This window comes from Olea europaea, chromosome 8, assembly GCF_002742605.1.
Source record: "Olea europaea var. sylvestris chromosome 8, O_europaea_v1, whole genome shotgun sequence".
Lineage (NCBI taxonomy): Eukaryota > Viridiplantae > Streptophyta > Magnoliopsida > Lamiales > Oleaceae > Olea > Olea europaea.
In genome coordinates, this window is record NC_036244.1 from 20,200,289 (window position 1) to 20,208,540 (window position 8,252).

Genomic DNA, 8,252 nt, shown 5'->3' on the forward strand with positions numbered 1-8,252 from the left:
TCTTGAAATTTAACCAACTTCTGATGCTTCATTCCAAAAGTGTTGTATACTAAATTTTAGTCGCCAACTTAGGGTTAAGTAGAAGGCTCTGCATTTCACAGCGGGAGTGGAACCCCTTAAGCTCATGTGGATTTTAAAGCTATTAAGGTGCTTCGCAGGATCACCTCTTCCATCAAACTTAGGAATTTTTGGAAGCACAAAGTAACTTGGGACTAGGGCATCTCTAATCCCCTTGGAGAATAGCAAGTTGTCATCAACAAGGTCACAAAACTTCTGTGGTTCATCGAAATTTTTGTCTCCCCGAACTTGGGTTCCCTCTTCATCCTCGTTTAATTTTTCTTTTTTTTCTAATGGGTATGTTTGCAAAGTCTAATAAGCTTATTTGGTTGTTTAAAATCTCATATACTTGTAGATGAGATTTTCAAATAATCGTCTATTTTCCTATCTTACTTGCATTTGTTCCTCTATTTTTTTTCAATATCTTCTCCTTTTCTCATATTATTAGTAAAAGATAGTTATTAAATCGTTAGCACCACATAAAAACATTACTCCTAGAGAGGTGGTTGAGATGACCATGCTTGATTCTAGGGCTGTTCTACCCTCCTCTACAACATATTATTAGGTAGAGGATTGTAAGGCAATTTGCCACAGGTAGGTTCATTTTGTTTGTCTAACTAGCATGATCCCTACTGCCTATTTCTAAGTGCAGGGCAAGGTTGAACTCGCCTATTTCTAGACTACCCAGGACTCAACCTGTCGAAGACACTCACGGACCTCTGAGGCAAGTTTTTTAGCCCGTAATTTGGAGGGAAGTTGAATGGGACATCATTTAGTCTATTAGTGGTATAGTTGGTGAAAGTATCAACCTCAACTTCCATCTCTTGATGGGCTCTTTCCTTTGTGTAATGTTGATAATTAGCCATTTGGCTTTAAACCTCCTCTTTGCCATGATGATAGTTTCCTTGCGAAGAGTCATGAAAGAAAGCACTTCCCTGGGTTGCATATTGAGAGATTGGGTATTCTCGTTGGTTTTGCATATTCTTTAATAGTTCTTACATGGCAATATTTTGCTGGGTGATGTTTCTCGTGTTTGCAACCATAGTGGCAACTTCCTTTGTAAATCTAGCGATTATTCTGGATCCATCGCTTGACCTTGCTGATGCTACTGATGGAATTGATGACATGTTACTAGAGCAAAGTGTGAGGGTTCTCCTTCTTCAGAGTATTCCCTAACTCTCTAAGGTGCTGATTCTTCATTGTCAGAACTCATGGTAGTGTTTTCTTTCAAAGCAACTGTGTTCTTCCTTTGTTCAAGGAGTATACAAGTAATAAGTGTATTTTATACACTTATTTAAGGCTTTAAAATGATGATATTTAGTTGAATTATGGTCTAAATTATTACATTTCTTGTTGGATAGGTAAAATTCAATGACAGTACAAGAAATTGAAGGAAATAAGCAAAAGTTGTGTCGAACCTCACGATGTAGATTCAAGAGTTCTCAAAGTTAATTGAGTAAAGAAAAACATCAAAGGGATGAAATATAATCAAATTATGATCACACATCAAAGTCCAACCGAAAAAATGTATGCATCGTTTTTAGACTCATATTTAGACCCATTTTTGACATTACAAATGATCGAATTTGAAAATGGTATCTGAAGCAAAGTTGCAACCTTTTGAGTTGGCTTTCCAATGCATCTTGAAACGCCTCGATCAGATATTCAGAGAAAACGTTATGATGAAAAGGCTGAACACAGTGCAGTGCGATCGAACTGACAATAGCGCCGAGGCGCTATCTCGTAGGGCCTAAGCGTTATATTTTTTATTTTTTTCCAAAAGTCAGTGCTTAGGCGCTGAAATCACAGCGCCCAAGCTCGATTGGATATTCAGAGAAAACGTTATGATGAAAAGGCTGAACACAGTGCAGTGCGATCGAACTGACAATAGCGCCGAGGCGCTATCTCGTAGCGCCTAAGCGTTATTTTTTTCCCAAAAGTCAGTGCTTAGGCGCTGAAATCACAGCGCCCAAGCGCTACCATCAGCGCTTAGGCACTGCATGCATAGCGCTTAGGCGCTATCGATAATTTGTTCGCAGCATTTAGGTACTGACTCCTTGTGCTTAGGCGCTGCTCTCGAGATTGTATAGGGCGCGCTTTTGGGCCATCTTCAAGTCCATAAATAACCCTACTTTCTATACAAATGGAGGAGGCACCTATAAATACATCTTTCTCACACTTTTGTAGGGTTCTTCACACATTGAGAGGCAAGATAGCAAAAAAGGAGATTCAAAGGAGAAATTTAAGGAGAAAAACACCAAGCAATTGAAGATTTGAAGCATTGATTGGAAGGGGAATGAGATCTTGGTGCAAGAATTCTACTTTTTCTTCTACATCTTTATTACAAATCCGGTGATGTATTTTAAGATAATTGATTGTTTTTCTTCTTGCATTATTAATAGTTAGATTTGTTGTTAGGGCGAATAATGTAACCAATTGGGATAATTTATATTCTTTTATTAAGATTCTTAGTTTTTAATTTTTTCGTGTGTTGATTTTCCGATGAATTAAATGCATTAAATAATCTGATCAATAATTTGATGATTTGTGTGAATCATTTACGAATAGAGATATAAGTTTAGGATTTAAACCATGTAGTAAAATTCAGTATATTAGTATAACGAATAGAAATACCTATACCATTAATTGCGGTCATAATTGAATTTCTGTGATAAAGAACTCGTTTAACTAAGTTGAATTTGTATAGAGATATGGAATTTAATTAGTTGAATAGGCTCAATGAGAACTCAAGAGGGGTAAATTGAATACAATAGGAGAATTAGACCGAACACTACATTAGAATTGAGTCTTAATTTGAGATGTAAATGTGATCAATAGGTGAAGTTATTCTGCCCTAATATCCATTCATTATTTGATTTTCCAACCAATCGCGTGAGCATTCATTTATTTTCTAGAGTTTAGATTTAAACTCAAATCCTACAACATTTAATTTGTTTTAGTCAAATAATAGTTAAAGAAAAATTGAATTAACTACTAGAAAATAGTCCTTGTGGGTTCGACAATCCGGACTTCTAGGTCCATTATTACTTGTTACGATTTGTACACTTGCGAAAATAAAATTTACAACAAGTTTTTGGCACTGTTATCGAGGACTATTACTTTTAGTCTTAATTTATTTTTATTTTTAACTGTTATTTGATTTGTTTATTTCTTTTATTTACAGAAAACTATGTTCATTGTATGCCCCGTGCCCAAAGCGACAATCTTGAACCGTTTGATTCGGAGATAGAACATACCTTCCGACGAAGACGTAAAGAACACAAAAAAAAACAGCAATATCAAATGGTTGACAATCAACAAATCCCTATGTCTATTCAGTCGATTGGATAAATGACGCAATAGTGGTGGCACCACCGGAACAGCAGCATGAGCGAGGGGAAATAAATGAAGGAGATTTGGTAGTATCAATGTTCCTGACACTTATAGCAGCACCCATGCACTCCAGTATCGTGTATCTAGATTTTGGGGTTAATAACTTTCAGATCAGGCCAAATTGGATTGACTTGATGAGCAACACTCTCCAATTCTACAGGTTACCTCATGAAAATTCGAACACTCATATCTCTAGATTTCTCAGGAACTGTTAGAACTTCCATGCTCCTAGAGTCAATGAAGATGCTATTAAACTACGATTATTTCCATTTACATTGAGAGATGCTGCATTGGAGTGGTTAGATGCGGAGCCTTAGGGGAGCATTACTACATGGGAAGAACTGACCAGAAAATTCTGTAACAAATTCTTTCCACCGGCTAGAGTAGCTAAAATTAGATTGAAAATTCAAACTTTTCAGCAGAAAGAGGGAGAAAGATATAACGAGTCATGGAATAGATTTAATGAGCTGATGAGAAAATGCTCAAACTATAGAATCACTCTAGGAAACCAAGTGCAGCACTTCTACACTGGACTTACACTACTGTCAAAATCTTAAGTGGATGCCTCTGCTGGTGGATCAATCATAGGGAAATCAATGCAACAAACCATGGACCTATTTGAGTTAATTACCATCACACATTTAATGTTCTCATTAGAAAGAGTGATACCACCAAAGGCAGTTGAAATGTATGAATTAGACAACACAAGATCTACCAATGCACAGATAGCAACTTTAACAAAACAGGTAGAGTTACTTGTCAAATTGCAAACACATGGAGCAAGTGGAATGATGGCCAGTCCAACATGTGAGAATTGTGAGAGAAATCACGCTACAGAGAGCTGCATGATGCTCACTTCTTTAGAGGAACAAGTAAACTTTATTCAAAATAGCTTCCGTAATTTCAACTCATATGGGAACAATTTCCAACAAGAAAGAGACCAAATTTGGGGGAATTTTTCAACAATATGTGCAGAAGACGGATAAGGTGTTTCGGCAAATTGACATGAACTTTCAAAATCAGCAAGCATCCATCAAGAAACTGGAGACAAATTGGTCAGATAGCACAACAACTTGCAGAACGTCCACAAGGGACATTTCCAAGCAATACAATGATAAATCCTAAGGAACAGGTGATGGCAATCAAAGTAGTGGAGAAACTAACTAAGTTGTCAAAGATCCAAAGTTCGGGGACTAAAGTGTAAATACTCAAAAGTTGTGTTAGAATTCACGATGTAGATTCAAGAGTCTGAAAAGTCAATTGAATAAAGAAAGACATCAAAGGGATGAAATATAATAAAATTATGATTGCACATCGAAGTCCTACCGAAAAAATGTATGCATCGTTTTTACTCATATTGAGACCCATTTTTGACATTGCAAATGAACTAATTTGAACATTATCTGAAGCAAAATTTTAGCCCTTTGAGTTCGGATATTGGGAGAAAATATTATGATGAAAAGACTGAATGCTGTGCAGTGTGATAGAACTGACAACAGCGCCCAAGCGCTTTGTTTTTTATTTTTTCCCAAAAGTCAACGCTTAGGCTCTGCAAACATAGCGCCCAAGTGCTACCATTAGCTCTTAGGTGCTACTGGTGATTTGTTCAGGGCGCTTAGGCACTGTCGCCGAGATTGTCTAGGGCGCGTTTTTGGACCGTTTTCACACACTTTTGGAGGGTTCTTCACACATTGAGAGGCAAGATAACGAAAAGGAAGATTCAAAAGAGAAATTCAAGGAGAAAAACACCAAGCAATTGAAGATTTGAAGCATTGATTGGAAGGGGAAGGAAATCTTGGTACAAGAATTCTACTTTTTCTTCTACATCTTTATTACTAATCCGGTGATGTATTCTAAGACAATTCTTCTTGCATTATGAATAGTTAAATTTGTTGCTAGGGCGAGTATTGTAATCAATTGGGATCCTTTATATTCTTTTATTAAGATTCTTAGTTTTTAACTTTTTCGTTTGTCGATTTTGCTATAAATTGAATGCATTAAATTATCTGATCAATAATTTGATGATTTGTGTGGATCATTTACGAATAAAGATATGAGTTTAGGATTTAGACCGTGTACTAAAATTCAATACATTAGTATAATGAGTAGAGATACCTATACCATTTATTGCGGTCATAATTGAATTCCTAGGATAACGAACTCGTTTAACTAAGTTGAATTTGTATAGAAATACGGAATTTAATTAGTTGAATAGGCTCAATGAGAACTCGAAAGGGNAACGAACTCGTTTAACTAAGTTGAATTTGTATAGAAATACGGAATTTAATTAGTTGAATAGGCTCAATGAGAACTCGAAAGGGATAAATTGAATACAATAGGATAATTCGACCGAATACTACATTAGAATTGAGTCTTAATTTGAGATGTAAATATGATCAATATGTGAAGTTATTCTGCCCTAAGATCCATTCATTATTTGATTTTCCAACAAATCGTGTAAGCATCTATTTATTTTCTAGAATTTAGATTAAAACTCAAATTCTACAACTTTTAATTTGTTTTAGTCAAATAGTAGTTAAAGAGAAATTGAATTAAGTGCTAGAAAATAGTACTTGTGGGATCGACAATCCAGACTCTTAGGTCCATTATTACTTGTTACGATTCGTACACTTGTGAAAATAAAATTGACAACAAGTTTTTTTGGTTCCTTTGTCGGAGACTATTTTATTTAACACTGGTTTATTTATTTCTTACTTCTGTTTGACCTTTTTCTTTTTCTTTTTCTTTTTTTGGTTGAATTGGTCTACTTTTTTATTGCTCCATTGACAGGAAATAAGAAGAAGCAAGAGGTCAAATTTCATAACGATTAATTCCGACTTGAATGAAGATGACATGCTCTTTGAAAAATTCCTAATCAGACAAGAACTTAAAAGGTGGGGATATGATCAGCCTATTGAATTTGGTAAGGATGGGTGGCCGAAGGGATTAAGCATCAAATCAATTGTTCATCCGGAGATTAGACTGACATGTGAATACTGTGGTGCATCTCGTTATACTAAAAATTGCTCGTATTTGGCAACTCCAGTGGAAGTGAGAGAATGTTATCCATATGAAGAATATTTTGATTACAATGAAATAATTACTAGAGACATCATCGTCCACAAATGTAAAAAAATTGAAGATCAAATAATTCTGGACGAGCCAAATAACATGCCAATGGAGGATCTCTTCATCATTCAACCCGGAAAACTAACGACTAAAGATGTAGAACAGGTGAATATAGAGGAATTAGTCACAAAAGAGCCAGATGAATTAGTTGCATTGAACGAAGATGGGATCAGTGTGCAAACATCGAACTTCATTGAATTTGTGATTAAAGATGATGAGAATATTGCAATATATTTGATTGAGTTCAAAATAGACAATTTAGGCAGATCATACCGTATTCAAAAGAAAAAATGTGCGAGTTTGAAAGATGTACTAAATATAGAACAAAGTCAAATTAAGCAAGCTAAGCAGGAGCTCCAAATCATATTCAAAGTGCCATGAAAACTTGTGTAAAAGTCTAGCTAATAACTTAAAAGAAGCGCTTCTTGGGAGCAACCCAAGCTTTCTTTTTCTTTTATTTATTTTATTTTATTTTCAAGTTATAGGATAGTTTAGTTTATTTATTAGATGTTTGAGCTAAGTAACCCTTGTTCCATGAGTTTAATTTTTCAAATTTGATTTTTCAGGAATATGACGTCACGAAACACTCAAACCAACATGGACATGGAGAAAATATGACAAATCTCAAATTTGGGGGAGAACATGGAAAAAGAGTCATTCAAATGCAACACCGAGACGCCATAACATCATAGGCAATACTGACATTTCAGGGAAATCCTCCTCCTTTTCCTTTAAATTTAACACTGAGAACAATGTTTAGTTTAAGTTTGGGGGAGTGTATTATTGTTAATTGCCTACCTAAATTTTTTGCTTGAGTTGGACAGTTTGGCTTACAATTACGTTTTACTTTGGGATTTGGTATTGATTTATGAACTGTGGATAGGATGCATGCTAGATTAATTGAAGTTCAACCTTGCAAAACTTGATATTATATGTGCACTAGAATTGAGTCTGACACTATGATGAAACGAGTTGATTCATTTGTTAGATATGTTGATTTAATTGGACATAGATGATTTACCTAAACCATAATAAATTATCTATCCTTAGACCAAATTTAGCACAGTGTGGGGGTGACTTTACAATCGTAGGAAGATGTGGATGTGAATTTGGATTCCATGTGTGAAAACTTATGCATGAATTGTCTTAGACTAACATGATAAAACTAGGTGAGAGTCTTAAGTTGGAGGTCAATTTGTTTGAATAAGTGTGTGATAAAGGGCATTGCACTAATCAAAGGCATATACATTTGAAAATCTCAAAACTTCTCTTTGAAGTCTTCATAACTCGAGTAATTAAGTCTGTAAGGGTATCTTAAAATTTGGTGCCCTAAAATCATCTAACTTGGAAGTCATCGATTAAAGCTCGCGACAAGAGTCATTTAGAGGGCAATCAAAGATGAAGCTGCACTTGAAACAAAAATTAGTTTTCTTCGAAACCTTTTATACTCGGGTCAGTAAGCCTGTAAGGGTGTTTAAAACTTGATGCCCTAAAATCATCTGATTTGGGATTCATCGCCCTAAAGCCTACTACATGGGTCATCTAGAAAGCTTAATGGAGAGAACGCTAAAAAAAAAAAAAAAAGGTTGTGTAAAACTGAAAAAAGCAAGTGCATGAAAAGAGCAAAATCACTAAAGTACCTTGGTTAAACCCCATCACTTATTATTATTATT